Source organism: Balaenoptera physalus (genome assembly GCF_965194825.1).
Source record: "Balaenoptera physalus genome assembly, chromosome: X".
In the NCBI taxonomy this organism is placed as follows: Eukaryota; Metazoa; Chordata; class Mammalia; order Artiodactyla; family Balaenopteridae; genus Balaenoptera; species Balaenoptera physalus.
In genome coordinates this window covers 103,237,463-103,256,939 of record NC_138903.1, presented here as the reverse complement: position 1 = coordinate 103,256,939, position 19,477 = coordinate 103,237,463, and the positions used below count along the sequence as shown (strand labels likewise).

The 19,477-nt window shown below is 41.2% G+C and overlaps 1 long non-coding RNA gene across 1 annotated transcript in view; it reads left to right on the top strand.

Annotated features, from left to right (window-relative positions):
- The window catches only part of LOC309652107, a 430,763-nt gene extending 417,185 nt beyond the window's left edge, over window positions 1-13,578 (top strand). The window contains exons 6-7 of the long non-coding RNA XR_014258584.1: window positions 4,927-6,030; window positions 13,091-13,578. This is a non-coding gene — a long non-coding RNA (uncharacterized lncRNA). The remainder of the gene's footprint in view (window positions 1-4,926; window positions 6,031-13,090) is intronic.
- Window positions 13,579-19,477: the final 5,899 nt, after the last annotated feature.

Below are 19,477 nucleotides of genomic sequence, written 5' to 3'. Positions count from 1 at the left end.
GTTGTCTATTCAGGTATTCCACAGATGCAGGGTACGTCAAGTTGATTGTGGGGATTTAATCTGCTGCTCCTGAGAGAGATTTCCCTTTCTCTTCTTTGTTCACACAGCTCCCGGGGTTCAGCTTTGGATTTGAACCCGCCTCTGCATGTAGGTCGCCTGAGGGCGTCTGTTCCTTCCCAGACAGGATGGGGTTACAGGAGCAGTTGATTATGGGGCTCTGGCTCACTCAGGCCAGAGGGAAGGAGGGGTATGGAACGAGGGGTGAGCCTGCGGTGGCAGAGGCCAGCATGCCATGTGATCTCCTGGGGAAGTTGTCCCTGGATCATGGGACCCTGGCAGTGGCGAGCTGCACCGGCTCCCGGGAGGGGAGGTGTGGATAGTGACCTGTGCTTGCACACAGGCTTCTTGGTGGCTGCAGCAGTAGCCTTAGTGTTTCATGCCCATCTCCAGGATCCACACTGTTAGCCGCAGCTTGTGCCCATCTCTTGAGCTTGTTTAGGCAGTGCTCTGAATCTCCTCTCCTTGTGCACCCTGGAACAATGGTCTCTTGCCTCTTAGGCAGTTCCAGAGTTTTTCCCAGACTCCCTCCCGGCTAGCTGTGGCGCACTAGTCCCCTTCAGGCTGTGTTCATACAGCCAACCCCAGTCCTCTCCCTGGGATCTGACTTCAGAAGCCCGAGCCTCAGCTCCCAGCCCTCACCCACCCAGGCGGGTGAGCAGACAAGCCTCTCAGGCTGGTGAATGCTGGTCAGCATGGATCCTCTGTGCGGGACTCTCTCCACTTTGTCCTCCGCACCTCTGTTGCTGCTCTCTCCTCCGTGGCTCCGAAGCTTCCCCGCCGCCACTCCCCCGTCTCCGCCAGTGAAGGGGCTTCCTAGTGTGTGGAAACTTTTCCTCCTTCACAGCTCCCTCCCACTGGTGCAAGTCCCGTCCCTATTCTTTTGTCTCTGTTTTTTATTTTTTCTTTTGCCTTACCCAGGTACGTGGGGAGTTTCTTGCCTTTTGGGAAGTCTGAAGTCTTCTGCCAGCGTTCGGTAGGTGTTCTGTAGGAATTGTTCCACATGTAGATGTATCTCTGATGTATTTGTGGGGAGGAGGGTGATCTCCATGTCTTACTCATCCGCCATCTTGAAGGTCTCCCCTGATGATGGGATTTCTAACTTGTTTTTATGACAAAGTGGCTACCTTTAGTCCTTGCAGTTGGATTCCTTATTTGTACTTTTTCCCTGTGTTAGAGTATAGTTCCCTGTCTTATAACCAGCCTAGGGCCATCATTCTAAGACTGAAGTCCTGCTTTGCCCTTGCCAGTTTCCTTCCCAGGGACTAAAGACCTTCAAAATGAAAGCTCAAAACTGGAGCTTCTACTACCTGATCACAACTTTAATAAACACTAATAAGGGAACAGTCCCCCTAAATGCCAGATATAGTCTAGCTGCTTTAATTCTGTGTACAATCCTGAATTGTTGATTACATATATTACTTCTACCTTATAGATAAGAAAATCAAAGCTCAGAGAGATTATATAATGTGTCTAAAATCATCTAGCAAATAAGTAAGAGACCTGGAGTTTTAACCACATTCACCTGGCTTCAGAATTCATGTCTCTTCTACTATTCTATATGCTGAATATCAAGGACCAGCTCTTAATAGTATATTCTAAGCGAGTGAATGGGATCATGCAACCAGACATGGTCTGTTACATGGTCACATAGCAGACATCCCTTATTCCAATTCTCTGCCTCAATTGACTTTCTACTGATCCAGGATTGCTTATTGCTGTCCTTGGCTCACTTTATTGCTTCCTGAATGGATTCTTTGATGTTGACTGATGTAGTGAAATACTTGCATGGGATGTCCTCTCCTGATTATCATGATTGATTTGTTGACCTGGACTTCTTTCTAGGACCTACATTTGAGTTTGCCTCACAGAGCCTACTCCAATCCAAGGGAGGCATCTAGTTCCCTGGTCCTGACCCCTCTCAGTCCTTTCCATTTTAATGCCATTAAAAAAATCAAGCCTGATCTAAACATGACACTGCTTCACATGGAGCCTAGCACATAGTAGAGCTAAATACACATTTGAAGTGGTTATACAAATAGTGAGTTTTTAATAGGAAGCATTTAAAAATGTGCATGCAAGAAGTCTTAATTGCTCAGTTTCAGGTATGGATGTCCCCTATGTGGTATAAATACCATTGGAACCAAAAGAGGAAAAAAAATCAAGAAGTAACATAGTGCCAGGTAAAAGGGAATGCCTTCAGGCAAGCTAAGCACAACCAATAATAAAAACAAGAAGTACTGTTATTTTTATTATTATTAAAATATTAGTGCTATTAATTTTAAAAGGTGATAATAAGCTACCATTTATTTAGTGGTGAATATATCTCAACAATTATGGTAAATTCTTTACATATATTATTTGATTCAATCTCCCCACATTGAAATGTAGTTTAGTAAGCTATTATTACCTTTTTCAAAATGAAAGTTTAAGTACCTTGAGCAAGGTCAAAGAATAACTTTAGACTTTCTGGAAAAGAGGGCTTTAGGAATGGTAATCAAAGGGAAAAGCAAAGGGACTTGTCTTGAAGTTTTGTTGGCAGAGCAAAGATGGTGGCTTTAATTAGTGGTTAATGGGTATTATGGGCAGAGGAAGGCTGTGTTAAAGGCACTGCCCCTGCTAACCTAGTTAATTGTGTGCTGGGATTTGATTATAGATTGTCTGAATCCAAACTCAGAACTATAGCACCACTCTACCCTCACTCAAATCTGGATTCCAAACAGGGACTCCAACACTCTAGGAGGTGAGCACTGAGATCTGATTAGGTATTTATCTTTAAGGAACAGATTATTTCAGGAGGAACTTCATCTGGAGTTTCCGTATTTTAACAAAGCAGTGTGTTTTGTCTTGTTTTGTAAAACAATTGACAAGGTCCTTCTGATTTATGTTTGCTGAGATTTTAGGTCATTGCATGCAATGGTTTTTCCTGGCTACCCGCAGGCAGTGAGTGATCTTTGTGGAGGTCTTTCTTGATTCATCCATCAGTGTGACTTCTTATTTCCTGTCCCCTAAGAACATCCAGCTGACTGATAACCTACACAATGCACGGGATTTCTGTAGCTATCAAGAGAGCTCTGCAAAAGGAGAGTGAGATGGTTGCTAAGTTTCTTCCTTGGTAACTGACTAAATCACCTGTCAATAGTGTTACGTCTCAAGGCAACTATGATCAAAGAGACAAACTGTGAGATTTTGGAAAAGTTCCTAAGGAGGAAAGACATTTGAAGTCCCTCGCTATATTGATTGTCTCATTTTTGTCACTCATCTTGCAGGACCTGGTGTTCTGGGAGAAGTGCAAATGTCCTTAGTGAGCAAGTTATTGTGCAAGGTCTGCCCATTAGCTGATTGCTGAACAAGTGACAACACAGAACTCCTCTGGGTTTTGGAACAGTGCTGATATCAGCCTGCCTTTGTGCTATAGTACTCAACCTAAAAAAAGGCACATGATGACTCAGGTCATATATTAATTTTTATTTTTATATTCACTGCTTATCCAAACATAGAAAAAGCAAACGTGCAGACTCCTGCCTCCTGCTTTTTTGCCACTGTTAGAAAGTCCAATCGGTATCTACAAAGAGGTGCTAAAGCTTAAGGAGGAAGCGCAGAGGGTTCAAAGTTAGATTGACAGCAATCAGTCTGCTAACATATCATTCAAAATCCCTTCCTGAAATGTCTGTGGCCCTTAGTGATTCACAATAACAGAAAGCCACCGTCCCCCTTCAGCAGCTGTTCCTGTTTGGTGAAAGCTAGATGGCCACAAATCTGCTGTCAAGGAGTGCTTTCACTCAAATAGAGGGGTTTGTGTTTCCCTGGCAGCTTCTCAGTAGTATTCACTTTCAAAATGAATGTCTAGCCTTTCAGGTCATCAAGCATCCAGTTGAGCAAATTTAAGTCGTTTATTGAAGGGTACCATGATGACCTGAAAGATCTAGGCATTCTCAAGTAGGAATGTCTAGATCCAAAGGAAGATTATGTAAACTGAATGGCAAATACAGAACAACAGGACTGCCAGAGAAAAGAGAATACAGCAAACCCCTCCCCTCCCCCATGCTTGACACCACTTCAGGCCTCCTTTCCACATGAAAAGGACTTGCCTTGGCTGGGAAGCAGGGCTTTTTACGCCATAGTGTTGCCTCTGCTTCCCTCTTTTCCTCAGAGTTGAAGTTTATGGGTGCTTCTATTAGGCCCAGGTATGTCCCAGCTCCTGACTGAGATAGACAGTTTATCTGTAATCTCAACCATAACAGTTAGTGGGACTTAAAAGTAAGCCACCAACCCCAGGCTAGATTCCAGTCACAAGTTAGGAGCCCCTAAATTGCTTCCCAGTTCAACATGGCTGACAGATATACCGGTGATTTTGTGCCTAAAGACAGAGAGGTGCCTGGTTTGCCCCCAAATTGCATCTTTCCCTTGCCACTGCCATCCCAGACTGAGTCCACAGTTCTTACTTTGGTCCTTAAAGTTTAAGAGCTTGGGATCTAGAATCAGATTTCATGGTTCATATCCTAACTAGCATTGAAATGCTATGAGACTGTACAAATAACTCAATTTCTTTGAACTTCAATTTTCAAAACTGTAAAGTTAGGAAAATAATCATACATGCAGCATAGGATCATTGGGAAGATTAAATGAGATGATACATTTAACACACTTAACCGGGTCTCAACATGACAAGGACATGCTAAATGTTACCCATTGTTACTATTATCGTTAATCGCTCAACTAACCTGCTTGCTGTCTTGATCCCCTTAGGGGTCAAGAGCTTTCCCAGAACTTCTCACCCAGCCTTGTGACTGCTTGGGGAGTTGTGAGGAAGAAGGTAGCTAATGGTATAGTTTTCCTTAGTCAACTATAGTCTCTCCTTATGCACAGAACTGCCAGAGGATGACTACCACCCACCTACCTATCTTCTATACATCCTACTCGGTTTTTGATTGACTGGATTCTCTCCACCTGATTGAAACATCGAAACCATCTTTATCCTGTGCTATGACCTGGTATGCCATGCCTTTACCCTGTACCCGATACTCTCAGCCCCATCAACCCTGACTGGACACTTACACATACCCACTCAAATATGCCCTGGAACAAGGTCTCAACCCCCTCCCCTCATTACCTCTTTAATACTGCCTCTAGTAATCCTGAGTCATGCCAATGAATGATAGGCCAATAGCCACCACTGGGGTTTCCTTTTCGTTTTCTTGAGTCAGCAGGTGTAAGAAAGGTGAGGTTAATAAGGCTGACCTTTCACAGAGGCACCAACTTGGTAAACATCAGAAGCATTAAAAAAATACCCTGCTCTTTCGCTATCCTGAAAAAATATGTTCCCCATCTACAGGCTGATCCCAGAAATTCCACAGCTAAAACTGTCCCTAATTTAAGAGCACAATCCTTGGTTCAGGCAAAAGCACATGGAAGAGCTAACATCAATCTACCATTCATCACATATTTCAGCCCTTTTGGTCTCTTTCAATTCTCTCTTTATCTGATGGACCAACCTGTAAACTCAAGTCTGTCCCACTTCCTGAGCCAATCCCAGTAGAGTCAAGATTCCTATTATCAACATCTACTCGCTCCTACCCTAGTCCCACAGAGCATAAGAAAGACGAAATGGTCCTCTTCTCAACAGCACATACTCTTTTTCCAAGCCACCAGGCTATCATTTCATATGTATAGGAAGTTCTAAAAGTGATCTGTTAGTTTACCGACGTTTTTCAACCGGAAGGGATTTGAGAATATAAAAAATGGAAGTTTGAGTAGGCTGATGCCACCAACAAAGATTCACAGAACCAAGAAATAAGTATGCACAATTCCATACAGATGTGCATGCTTGCAAGTGTATGCACACTGTCATACTGAAAGTGATAGACTAACAGACGTGGTATATGCAAATGAAAGGGCAGGAAGATGGAGCAGGAAGAACCAAGGTGAGGTGAGGCAGAACTAACAAGAGAAAATTTTAAATGAAAAATAAAGGCAGGGGACTCGGGGCAAGATGGCGGAAGAGTAAGACGCGGAGATCACCTTCCTTCCCACAGATACAGTAGAAATACATCTACACGTGGAACTGCTCCTACAGAACACCCACTGAACGGTGGCAGAAGACGTCAGACCTCCCAAAAGGCAAGAAACTCCCCACGTACTTGGGTAGGGCAAAAGAAAAAAGAAATAACAGAGACAAAAGAATAGGGACGGGACCTGCACCAGTGGGAGGGAGCCGTGAAGGAGGAAAGGTTTCCACACTAGGAAGCCCCTTTGCGGGCAGAGACTGTGGGTGGTGGAGGGGGGAAGCTTCGGAGCCACGGAGGAGAGCGCAGCCACAGGGGTGCGGAGGGCAAAGTGGAGAGATTCCTGCACAGAGGCTCGGTGCCGAGCAGCACTCACCAGCCCGAGAGGCTTGTGTGCTCACCCGCCGGGGCGGGCGGGGGCTGGGAGCTGAGGCTCGGGCTTCAGTCGGATTGCAGGGAGAGGACTGGGGTTGGTGGCATGAACACAGCCTGAAGGGGTTAGTGCACCACAGCTGGCCGGGAGGGAGTCCGGGAAAAGGTCTGCAGCTGCCGAAGAGGCAAGAGACTTTTTCTTGCCTCTTTGTTTCACGGTGCGCAAGGAGAGGGGATTCAGAGCGCCGCCTAAACGAGCTCCAGAGACGGGCGAGAGCCGCGGCTATCAGCGCGGACCCCAGAGACGGGCATGAGACGCTAAGGCTGCTGCTGCCGCCACCAAAAAGCCTGTGTGCAAGCACAGGTCACTCTCCACACTGCCCCTCCTGGGAGCCGGTGCAACCCGCCACGGCCAGGCTCCCGTGATCCGGGGACAACTTCCCCAGGAGAACGCATGGCATGCCTCGGGCTGGTGCAACGTCACGCTGGCCTCTGCCGCCGCAGGCTCGCCCTGCATCCGTATCCTTCCCTCCCCCCCGCCCGAGTGAGCCAGAGCCCCCGAAGCAGCTGCTCCTTTAACCCCGTTCTCTCTGGGCGGGGAACAGACACCCTCAGGCGACCTACACGCAGAGGCGGGTCCATATCCAAAGCTGCACCCCAGGAGCTGTGCGAACAAAGAAGACGAACAAAGAAGAGAAAGGGAAATCTCTCCCAGCAGCCCCAGAAGCAGCGGATTAAAGCTCCACAAACAACTTGATGTGCCTGCATCTGCTGAATACCTGAATAGACAACAAATCATCCCAAATTCAGGAGGTGGACTTTGGGAGCAGGATATATTAATTATTCCCCTTTTCCTTTTTTTGTGAGTGTATATGTGTATGCTTCTGGGTGAGATTTTGCCTGTATAGCTTTGCTTTATAATAGCTTTATTTTATTTTATTTTATTTTATCCTCTTTCTTTCTTTCTTTCTATTTTTTCTCCCTTTTACTCTGAGCCGTGTGGATGAAAGGCTCTTGGTGCTCCAGCCAGGCATCAGGGCTGTGCCTCTGAGGTGGGAGAGCCAACTTTAGGACACTGGTCCACAAGAGACCTCCCAGCTCCACGTAATACCAAACGGCAAAAATCCCTCAGAGATCTCCATCTCAACATCAAGACCCAGCTTCACTCAATGACCAGCAAGCTACAGTGCTGGACACCCTATGCCAAACAACTAGCAAGACAGGAACACAGCCCCATCCATTAGCAGAGAGGCTGCCTAAAATCATAATAAGGCCACAGACACCCCAAAACACACCACCAGACGTGGACGTGCCCACCAGAAAGAAAAAATCCAACCTCATCCACCAGAACACAGGCACTAGTCCCCTCCACCAGGAAGCCTACACAACACACTGAACCAACCTTAGCCACTGGGGACAGATACCAAAAACAATGGGAACTACGAACCTGCAGCCTGTGAAAAGGAGACCCCAAACACAGTAAAATAAGCAAAATGAGAAGACAAAAAAACACACAGCAGGTGAAGGAGCAGGGTCAAAACACACCAGACCTAACAAATGAAGAGGAAATAGGCAGTCTACCTGAAAAAGAATTCAGAATAATGATAGTAAAGATGATCCAAAATCTTGGAAATAGAACAGACAAAATGCAAGAAACATTTAACAAGGACGTAGAAGAACTAAAGAGGAACCAAGCAATGATGAAAAACACAATAAATGAAATTAAAAATATTCTAGACGGGATCAATAGCAGAATAACTGAGGCAGAAGAACGGATAAGTGACCTGGAAGATAAAATAGTGGAAATAACTACTGCAGAGCAGAATAAAGAAAAAAGAATGAAAAGAACTGAGGACAGTCTCAGAGCCCTCTGGGACAACATTAAACACACCAGCATTCGAATTATAGGGGTCCCAGAAGAAGAAGAGAAAAAGAAAGGGACTAAGAAAATATTTGAAGAGATTATAGTTGAAAACTTCCCTAATATGGGAAAGGAAATAGTTAATCAAGTCCTGGAAGCACAGAGAGTCCCATAAAGGCTAAATCCAAGGAGAAACACGCCAAGACACATATTAATCAAACTATCAAAAATTAAATATAAAGAAAACATATTAAAAGCAGCAAGGGAAAAACAACAAATAACACACAAGGGAATCCCCATAAGGTTAACAGCTGATCTTTCAGCAGAAACTCTGCAAGCCAGAAGGGAGTGGCAGGATATACTTAAAGTGATGAAGGAGAAAAATCTACAACCAAGATTACTCTACCCAGCAAGGATCTCATTCAGATTTGATGGAGAAATTAAAAGCTTTACAGACAAGCAAAAGCTAAGAGAGTTCAGCACCACCAAACCAGCTTTACAACAAATGCTAAAGGAACTTCTCTAGGCAAGAAACACAAGAGAAGGAAAAGACCTACAATAACAAACCCAAAACATTTAAGAAAATGGGAATAGGAACATACATAACGATAATTACCTTAAATGTAAATGGATTAAATGCTCCCACCAAAAGACACAGACTGGCTGAATGGATACAAAAACAAGACCCATATATATGCTGTCTACAAGAGACCCACTTCAGACCTAGGGACACATACAGACTGAAAGTGAGGGGATGGAAAAAGATATTCCATGCAAATGGAAATCAAAAGAAAGCTGGAGTAGCAATTCTCATATCAGACAAAATAGACTTTAAAATAAAGACTATTACAAGAGACAAAGAAGGACACTATATAAGGATCAAGGGGTTGATCCAAGAGGAAGGTATAAGAATTGTAAATATTTATGCACCCAACATAGGAGCACCTCAATACATAAGGCAAATACTAACAGCCATAAAAGGGGAAATCAACAGCAACACAATCATAGTAGGGGACTTTAACACCCCACTTTCACCAATGGACAGATCATCCAAAATGAAAATAAATAAGAAAACACAAGCTTTAAATGATACATTAAACAAGATGGACTTAATTGATATTTATAGGACATTCCACCCAAAAACAACAGAATACACATTTTTCTCAAGTGCTCATGCAACATTCTCCAGGATAGATCGTATCTTGGGTCACAAATCAAGCCTTGGTAAATTTAAGAAAATTGAAATCATATCAAGTATCTTTTCCGACCACAACGCTGTGAGACTAGATATCAATTACAGGAAAAGATCTGTAAAAAATACAAACACATGGAGGCTACACAATACACTACTTAATAACGAAGTGATCACTGAAGAAATCAAAGGGGAAATCAAAAAATACCTAGAAACAAATGATAATGGAGACACGACGACCCAAAACCTATGGGATGCAGCAAAAGCAGTGTTAACAGGGAAGTTCATAGCAATACAAGCCTACCTCAAGAAACAGGATACATCTCAAATAAACAACCTAACCTTGCACCTAAAGCAATTAGAGAAAGAAGAACAAAAAAACCCCAAAGCTAGCAGAAGGAAAGAAATCATAAAGATCAGATCAGAAATAAATGAAAAAGAAATGAAGGAGACAATAGCTAAGATCAATAAAACTAAAAGCTGGTTCTTTGAGAAGATAAACAAAATTGATAAACCATTAGCCAGACTCATCAAGAGAAAAAGGGAGAAGACTCAAATCAATAGAATTAGAAATGAAAAAGGAGAAGTAACCACTGACACTGCAGAAATACAAACGATCATGAGAGATTACTACAAGCAACTCTATGCCAATAAAATGGACAACCTGGAAGAAATGGACAAATTCTTAGAAATGTACAACCTGCCGAGACTGAACCAGGAAGAAATAGAAAATATGAACAGACCAATCACAAGCACTGAAATTGAGACTGTGATTAAAAATCTTCCAACAAATAAAAGCCCAGGACCAGATGGCTTCACAGGCGAATTCTATCAAACATTTAGAGAAGAGCTAACACCTATGCTTCTTAAACTCTTCCAACTATTGCAGAGGGAGAAACACTCCCCAACTCATTCTACGAGGCCACCATCACCCTGATACCAAAACCAGACAAAGATGTCACAAAGAAAGAAAACTACAGGCTAATATCACTGATGAACATAGATGCAAAAATCCTCAACAAAATACTAGCAAACAGAATCCAACAGCACATTAAAAGGATCATACACCATGATCAAGTGCGGTTTATTCCAGGAATGCAAGGATTCTTCAATATACGCAAATCAATCAACGTGATACACCATACTAACAAATTGAAGGAGAAAAACCATATGATCATCTCAATAGATGCAGAGAAAGCTTTCGACAAAATTCAACACCCATTTATGAGAAAAGCCCTGCAGAAAGTAGGCATAGAGGGAACTATCCTCAACATAATAAAGGCCATATATGACAAACCCACAGCCAACACTGTCCTCAATGGTGAAAAACTGAAACCATTTCCACTAAGATCAGGAACAAGACAAGGTTGCCCACTCTCACCACTATTATTCAACATAGTGTTGGAAGTGTTAGCTACAGCAATCAGAGAAGGAAAAGAAATAAAAGGAATCCAAATTGGAAAAGAAGAAGTAAAGTTGTCACTGTTTGCAGATGACATGATACTATACATAGAGAATCCTAAAAATGCTACCAGAAAACTACTAGAGCTAATCAATGAATTTGGTAAAGTAGCAGGATACAAAATTAATGCACAGAAATCTCTTGCATTTCTATACACTAATGATGAAAATATGAAAGTGAAATTAAGAAAACACTCCCGTTTACCATTGCAACAAAAAGAATAAAATATCTAGGAATAAACCTACCTAAGGAGACAAAAGACCTGTATGCAGAAAATTATAAGACACTGATGAAAGAAATTAAAGATGATACAAATAGATGGAGAGATATACCATGTTCTTGGATTGGAAGAATCAACATTGTGAAAATGACTCTACTACCCAAAGCAATCTACAGATTCAATGCAATCCCTATCAAACTACCACTGGCATTTTTCACAGAACTAGAACAAAAAATTTCACAATTTGTATGGAAACACAAAAGACCCCGAATAGCCAAAGCAATCTTGAGAACGAAAAATGGAGCTGGAGGAATCAGGCTCCCTGACTTCAGACTATATTATAAAGCTACAGTAATCAAGACAGTTTGGTACTGGCACAAAAACAGAAATATAGATCAATGGAACAGGATAGAAAGCCCAGAGATAAACCCACGCACATATGGTCACCTTATCTTTGATAAAGGAGGCAAGCATATACAGTGGAGAAAAGACAGCCTCTTCAGTAAGTGGTGCTGGGAAAATTGGACAGCTACATGTAAAAGAATGAAATTAGAACACTCCCTGACACCATGCACAAAAATAAACTCAAAATGGATTAAAGACCTAAGTGTAAGGCCAGACACTATCAAACTCTTAGAGGAAAACATAGACAGAAGACTCTATGACATAAATCACAGCAAGATCCTTTTTGACCCAACTCCTAGAGAAATGGAAATAAAAACAAAAATAAACAAATGGGACCCAATGAGACTTCAAAGCTTTTGCACAGCAAAGGAAACCATAAACAAGACCAAAAGACAACCCTCAGAATGGGAGAAAATATTTGCAAATGAAGCAACTGACAAAGGATTAATCTCCAAGATTTACAAGCAGCTCATGCAGCTCAATAACAAAAAAACAAACAACCCAACCCAAAAATGGGCAGAAGACCTAAATAGACATTTCTCCAAAGAAGATATACAGATTGCCAACAGACACATGAAAGAATGCTCAACATCATTAATCATTAGAGAAATGCAAATCAAAACTACAATGAGATGTCATCTCACACCGGTCAGAAGGGCCATCATCAAAAAATCTAGAAACAATAAATGCTGGAGAGGGTGTGGAGAAAAGGGAACACTCTTGCACTGTTGGTGGGAATGTAAATTGATACAGCCACTATGGAGAACAGTATGGAGGTTCCTTAAAAAACTAAAAATAGAACTGCCATACGACCCAGCAATCCCACTACTGGGCATATACCCTGAGAAAACCATAATTCAAAAAGAGTCATGTACCAAAATGTTCATTGAAGCTCTATTTACAATAGCCAGGACATGGAAGCAACCTAAGTGTCCATCATCGGATGAATGGGTAAAGAAGATGTGGCACATATATACAATGGAATATTACTCAGCCATAAAAAGAAATGAAATGGAGGTATTTGTAGTGAGGTGGATGGAGTTAGAGTCTGTCATACAGAGTGAAGTAAGTCAGAAAGAGAAAAACAAATACAGTATGCTAACACATATATATGGCATCTAAGGGAAAATAAAGGTCATGAAGAACCTAGTGGCAAGACGGGAATAAAGACACAGACCTACTAGAGAATGGACTTGAGGATATGGGGAGGGGGAGGGGTAAGATGTGACAGGGTGAGAGAGTGGCATGGACATATATACACTACCAAATGTAAAATAGATAGCTAGTGGGAAGCAGCCACATAGCACAGGGAGATCACCTCGGTGCTGTGTGACCACCTAGAGGGGTGGGATGGGGAGGGTGGGAGGGAGGGAGATGCAAGAGGGAAGAGATATGGGAACATATGTATATGTATAACTGATTCACTTTGTTATAAAGCAGAAACTAACACACCATTTTAAAGCAATTATACTCCAATAAAGATGTTTAAAAAACAAAACAAAACAAAAAAATAAAGGCAATGAAATCAGGTGAACAGGGATTCATATAAAGAGAAATGATAATATCACAGAGCAGAGGAATTAGAACAAGTCCACAAGTTCACACAAACATGTCTATAGAGAAATAACTTAAAGCTTCACATTAATACATTAATGTTTTGGATATTAAGACATGTTAGATTAAAAGAGTGAGTTCTGGGGTTTCCCTGGTGGCGCACTGGTTGAGAATCTGCCTGCCAATGCAGGGGACATGGGTTCGAGCCCTGGTCTGGGAAGATCCCACATGCCACGGAGCGACTAGGCCCGTAAGCCACAAATGCTGAGCCTGCGCGTCTGGAGCCTGTGCTCCGCAACGAGAGAGGCCGCGATAGTGAGAGGCCCGTGCACCGTGATGAAGAGTGGCCCCCGCTTGCCGCAACTAGAGAAAGCCCTCGCACAGAAACGAAGACCCAACACAGCCATAAATAAATAAATAAATAATAAAAGTCTGAAAAAATAAAAAAAAGAGTTCTTCTCAATGTTGACAAATGCCACTGACGCTGTAACAATCTAGCCCAATATAATTTCCCTAGTTCTAGATGGGTAGGTCCATGGGGTGTGGTAAGAAGTGTTTCTTACCAAAAAATGTGTTACTCAACCAAAGCTAATGATCACAAATTCTTTACTCAACATTTTTGAAAATAATCACTCACATGATGCAAAAATTAAGTTCAAAAGTGTATAAATTGAAAAGTCTCCCTCTCATACATTTTTTCATCTCTATCCAATTTCCAACCCCACTTCCAAACAGGTAAATGCTCTTTTGAGTTTCCTGTATAGCTGTCTGGTGGTTTTTAGGCATAAAAATAACGATTCTTATTGCTCTCTCCTTTTTATTAAAATGGCAGCACACTGAACACAATTTTCTGCATCTTGTTTTTCCTCCTCATTTAGTTGTATTATCTTGGAAATCTCCATTGGTAAATAGAGCTTCATCATTCTTTTTTTTTTTTACATTTCCATAACAGTCCATTGTATGGATATATCATAATTTATCTAGTCTGTCCCTAATGGTAGATATTTACCTTGCTTTTGGTATTATAAACAATGCTGCGATTAGTAAACAGGTACATATATCAACACATATTTCACTGTGCACATTGTGAGAGTCAATCTGTAGACTACTTTCTTAGAAGTGAATGCATTTGAATATTGCGAGGTATCACCCAACTGGACTCCATATGGATTGTGCAATTTGCACTCCCATCAGCAATATGGGAGAGTGGTTACTTCCCCACGCCACAGCCTCACTAGCCTTTGGATTTATTTCAATCTAAAAGGTGATAATGGCATCTCAATATAACTTTAATTAGCAGGTCTCTTATGAGTGCATATGATTAAATTAAATGGAAATAAGGGCCTTATGTAACTTTTTCTGCAAACTATCTGTTCATATCCTTTGTCTACTTCTCTGTTAGCTTCTTCTTATTCACTGGAAGATGTTTGTATATATTGGGGTGATTAACCCTTTGTATATGAGTTGTCTCACGCCATCTGGTATGCACTGGGCTATCCATTTCTTACTTCAAGGCTTTTATTACCACTCTTGCTTTTGTGTATATACTTGCTCAAAGTACAAATATTTACTTGTGAGTTTTTCATCTACTTATTTCTAAGGGAAGCTTTGCTTCTACAATGCCCAAAAGGAAATGTCTACTGCTGCATGATGGTGCAGTTCTGTGTTTAGTCTCTGCACACCAAATGTTCCTCTGCCACTGTGGTGATGGTGGTGTATTATAAGTGACTTTTACTGAGAAAAGGTCACTTTCCCTTAGTATATGAGCCAAAAATGGAACCCCTTCTTTACACAGTAACACCTGAGAATTATGACATTTCCTGTGGCACAGTATTAAAAACCCACCTGCTATATTTTTTCTTTTTTTATAATATTTTAAAAATTTATTTATTTATTTATATTTTTGGCTGCATTGGGTCTTTGTTGCTGTGCGTGGGCTTTCTCTAGTTGTGGCGAGTGGGGGCTACTCTTTGTTGCGGTGCGCGGGCTTCTCATTGTGGTGGCTTCTCTTGTTGCAGAGCACAGGCTCTAGGCTCACAGGCCTCAGTAGTTGTGGCATGCGGGCTCAGTAGTTGTGGCTCGCGGGCTCTAGAGTGCAGGCTCAGTTGTAGCGCACAGGCTTACTTGCTCTGCGGCATGTGGGATCTTCCCCGACCAGGGCTCAAACCCATGTCCCCTGCACTGGCAGGTGGATTCTTAACCACTGAGCCACCAGGGAAGCCCCCCACCTGCTATATTATCAATGATAGCAGTTGAATATTTTGTACATGACAGTAGAGATAGTGTTACCAGATAAAATTCAGGATAATCAGTTAAGTTTAAATTTCAGATAAACAGTGAATTTTTTTAAGTATGTATATCCCAAATATTACACAGCATAAACATACACTAAAACATTTTCTTTTTTATCTGAAATTTAAATTAAACTGGGCCTCCTATATTTTTATTTGCTAAATCTGACAACACTGATTTTCTTTTTTTCAGAGACCAGGATCCCAAGACTATGGTTTCCTGATTTTGAAACATGTACATTGGCTGACAATACATGGAATTTTGAAACATTATTATAAAAAACTCCAGGATGGATAAACATTTTTTAAGATCATCAGATTCAGCCACACATTTGATGTGTGAATGCAATCTACAATATCCTCCACAAGCAGTCATCCATCTTTTAACTGGATACTTTCAGTTGTAGAAAATTGTCACTACCTAAAAGACAACTCATTTGATACCTGCATTGATCATTTAGTAAACCATTTCTCAAGTAAAGCAAATACTCCTTTCTTGACATTTTTTTTCATTCATCCCAGTCTTAGTGGTCACTGAAAACAAGTTAAATCCTTCTTCCATATATATGCCAACCCTTCAAATATCTGAAGACAGTAGACCACTCTTAAGATTCTGTTTTCTCTTTGATAAATATTTTCAGTTCCTTCACTATCTTTTATAAAAAATTGTTTCAAGTCATCTTATGCACTACCAAATATTGATTTCTTGTACCGTCTATGTACCAGGCACCGTACTAAGTGAAATGACACTATAATGCACAGTATAAAATTCCCCAACTCTCAGGATGCTCTTAGTCTAATGCAAGAAAATGACAAACATTTACAAAGCTCTGTGACAAGTGCTACAATAAAATTATGAATAGCAGTTTTTAAGAACATGGAGGAGGAGTGTCCAAATCTACCTGGAGAAGAAAGGGGAGAATGGGTGACAGGGGGAAGTTTCACAGAAGGCTTAGCATGTGATGCCTGAGCAGTTTTGAAAGTTACATAGGAATTTTCCATTTGAACAAGGAGACAGGAAGCAGAAATTGCTAAATTCAATCTGTATTTTAACATCCTTATCCTATAGGAACTCTGCTACATTAGACAATGAGTTGATCAGTTACTTCTTGAAGCACTAGGTTCCTATTAAACTGCACTGTGCTCTCACTATTCCTTTTACCTTCCAGGGACTCCTTCTGGGCCCGCCTCTTCCCCTTCAGTGTTGTTCTTCTCCAGGGTTCTGTTGTCTGTACACTGCTTTTCTTATTCTCTATTTATTTTTAGCAATTCCATTTACTTTTGTGGTTTTCATTATCATGTTAAATGTTGGTGATTTCCAAACATATATTTCCATCCTGGACCTCTCCCCTGGGGTTCACACATCTCTGTGTGATCCACAAGCACCTCAAACTCAACATGTCCAAACCAGAGTCCTCCTCCCATGTTCATCACTTAGATGGAAATCCACACAATCACCACTATCCACACTATCCACACAATCACCTATATTAGAAACCTGGGGAGTATTTCTGACTTCTTTGCCTTGTTCCATACATACAATCACCAAATCCTCAAATCTCTCTTAAACCACTACCTTAGTTCAGGTTCTCATTATTTACATCTTTGACACATAATAACGCCTGACTCTAGTCATTTTCTTTTAATCACTCATCAGCTCTAATCACACCTACCAAAATGATCTATATCAAATACTAATAGGGCGATTGGCTTCTGGCACCAACAGCTTGAGCAATTCCACTGATCCAGTCCTTAGTGAAATTGGTGAAAACTAAAAACAAAACAAAACAAAAATTTTAAAGCCTCTGGAAATGGTCCTAAGGGGTAAAATAGCAAATGATGAATAATCTATTCAAGAACATCTATGAAAATTCAGTAAGAAAGGCAAGAGACTGTGATATTTAAACCAAGATCACACCTTCCCTCCCCATCAGCTCAGCAAGGCAAAGACTCCACTCCAGACTGTTTTCAGCCAAGAATACAGGACTCCCTCTCTACCCAATATCCTGACAGAAGGCTTTCCTCCTAGGGGGAACAGGATATCAGTGATTTTCATCCTTCTCTCAGCTACCTGATATTGAGGCTAAGTCCCAGGCAAGTGTGGCTAAGAGACTGGGGCTCCCTTCTGCCTAACCCCCACTTGTGGAACAGAGGCCCTACCTTGGGTATAGCACACTGAGATACTGAGGCCCTGATCATTCTTGCCCTGACTTGTGATATGGTAGTTCCATGCTAGGACAGGTAAAGTGAAGATACCTAAGGCTGCTGCCCGCCCAGTCCATTGAGCAGGGTTGTCACTCAGAAAGAAGCTTGCCATTGTCCCCAACCCTCACTCCAGAACACTGACTCAGAGGTTTAACTTGGGGGAAGAAACAAACCATAAAACAGATAAATCCTAATCTCTTTCCAAAGGAGCTAACTTCATTTGCAAGAGAGAATGAAAATTTAAGCCTAAAAGCACTTTCAAAAACAAAGGAGTTTGTGGTGAAAGGCAACTGGGAAGAGACTGAAGATACAGACTAAACTGTAGGCCAGCTAGTTTGCTGGAGAGAAGCAAAGAATAAAAGAGCTAGGGAGAGCCCTCCCAGGGTCAGAACAAAAATCACACACCAACCTCAGAAATTAATCTTTCAAAGGAGCCAGAGTTTGATGGGGTTAGTTTGTAGAGTGATTTATGCCCCAGAGCATTATTGAAAACAACAGAGCAATAGGCTTCAATTAGAGGAGTTTAACAGCTGAATTTGGCCAGGGAAAGAGTAAGAGAAATCTACTGACATTGCAGAGTGATTGTGGGCATACCCAAAGCTATGCCTCCCTCAGCAACATCAGAAGTTGAATACTGTGGGGTAAGGGAGAACAGCCTTCACTAAAATAACCCAGTTAGTCACTAAATAAAGAAACAGTAAAAATAACAAGCCCCAGGGCGGGGTCAGTACCCAGAGTTGCTACAATATAAAATGTCCAGTTTCCAACAAAAAATTACAAGGCATGCATGAAACAGGAAAGTATAATCCATACACCAAAATAAAAATAGGCAGCACAAATTGCCTGTGAGAGACCAAATACAAAAATTATCAGAAAAATCATTGAAGTAACCATTTAGTTCACAGAACTAAAGGAAACCATGACTAAGCAAGAAAAGGAAGGAATGATTACAATGTTGTATCAAATCCAGAATGTCAACAAAGAGAAAGAAATTATAAAAAGAATAAAATGGAAATTATAGGGTTGAAAAATACAGTTCCGAAATTTAAAAAATTCACTAGATGAGTTCAGCAGTAGATTAGAACTGGCACACACAAAACGAATAAATAATCTTGAGGACAAAAATTATGCAAGCCAAAGAACAGAGAAAAAAGAATGAAGAAAAATAGAGTCTCAGAGAAATGTGAGACATCGTATAATGCACCAACATACACATAATGGGAGCACCAGAAAGAAAGGAGAGAGATAAAGTAGCAGAAAAAAATATTCAAGGAAGTATGGCTGAAAACTTCCCAAATTTATTGAAAAACATTAACCTACACATTGAAGTAGCACACACACAAAAAACCACAAATGAACAAACAAACAAACAAAAAACCCTCCAAGGATGATAAACACAAAGAGATTCACAAACAGAAACAGTAAAAATGCTGAAAGTCAAAGACAAGAAGAAAGTCTTCAAAGCAGCAAGAGAAAAATGAATCATTACTTACAAGGGAGTCCCAATAAGATTAAAAGTTGAATTCTCAGCAGAAACAATTGGGTTTAGGAGGGAGTGGAATAATATAGTCAAAGTGCTCAAAGGAAAAACACTGTCAACCAAGAATCCTGTATCCAGAAAAGCTATCTTTAAAATGTGAAGGCAGCTAAAGCAGTGCTGAGAAGAAAATTTATATTTGTAAATGCCTATAAGAAGAAAGAAATCAATACCTAACATTTCACCTAAAGACACTGGGAAAAGAAGACCAGACTAAACCTAAAGCAAGCAGAAGGAAGGAAATAATAAAGATTGAGCAGAAACTAATGAAATACAGAATGGAAAGTAGAGAAAAATGAATAAAACCAAAAGCAAG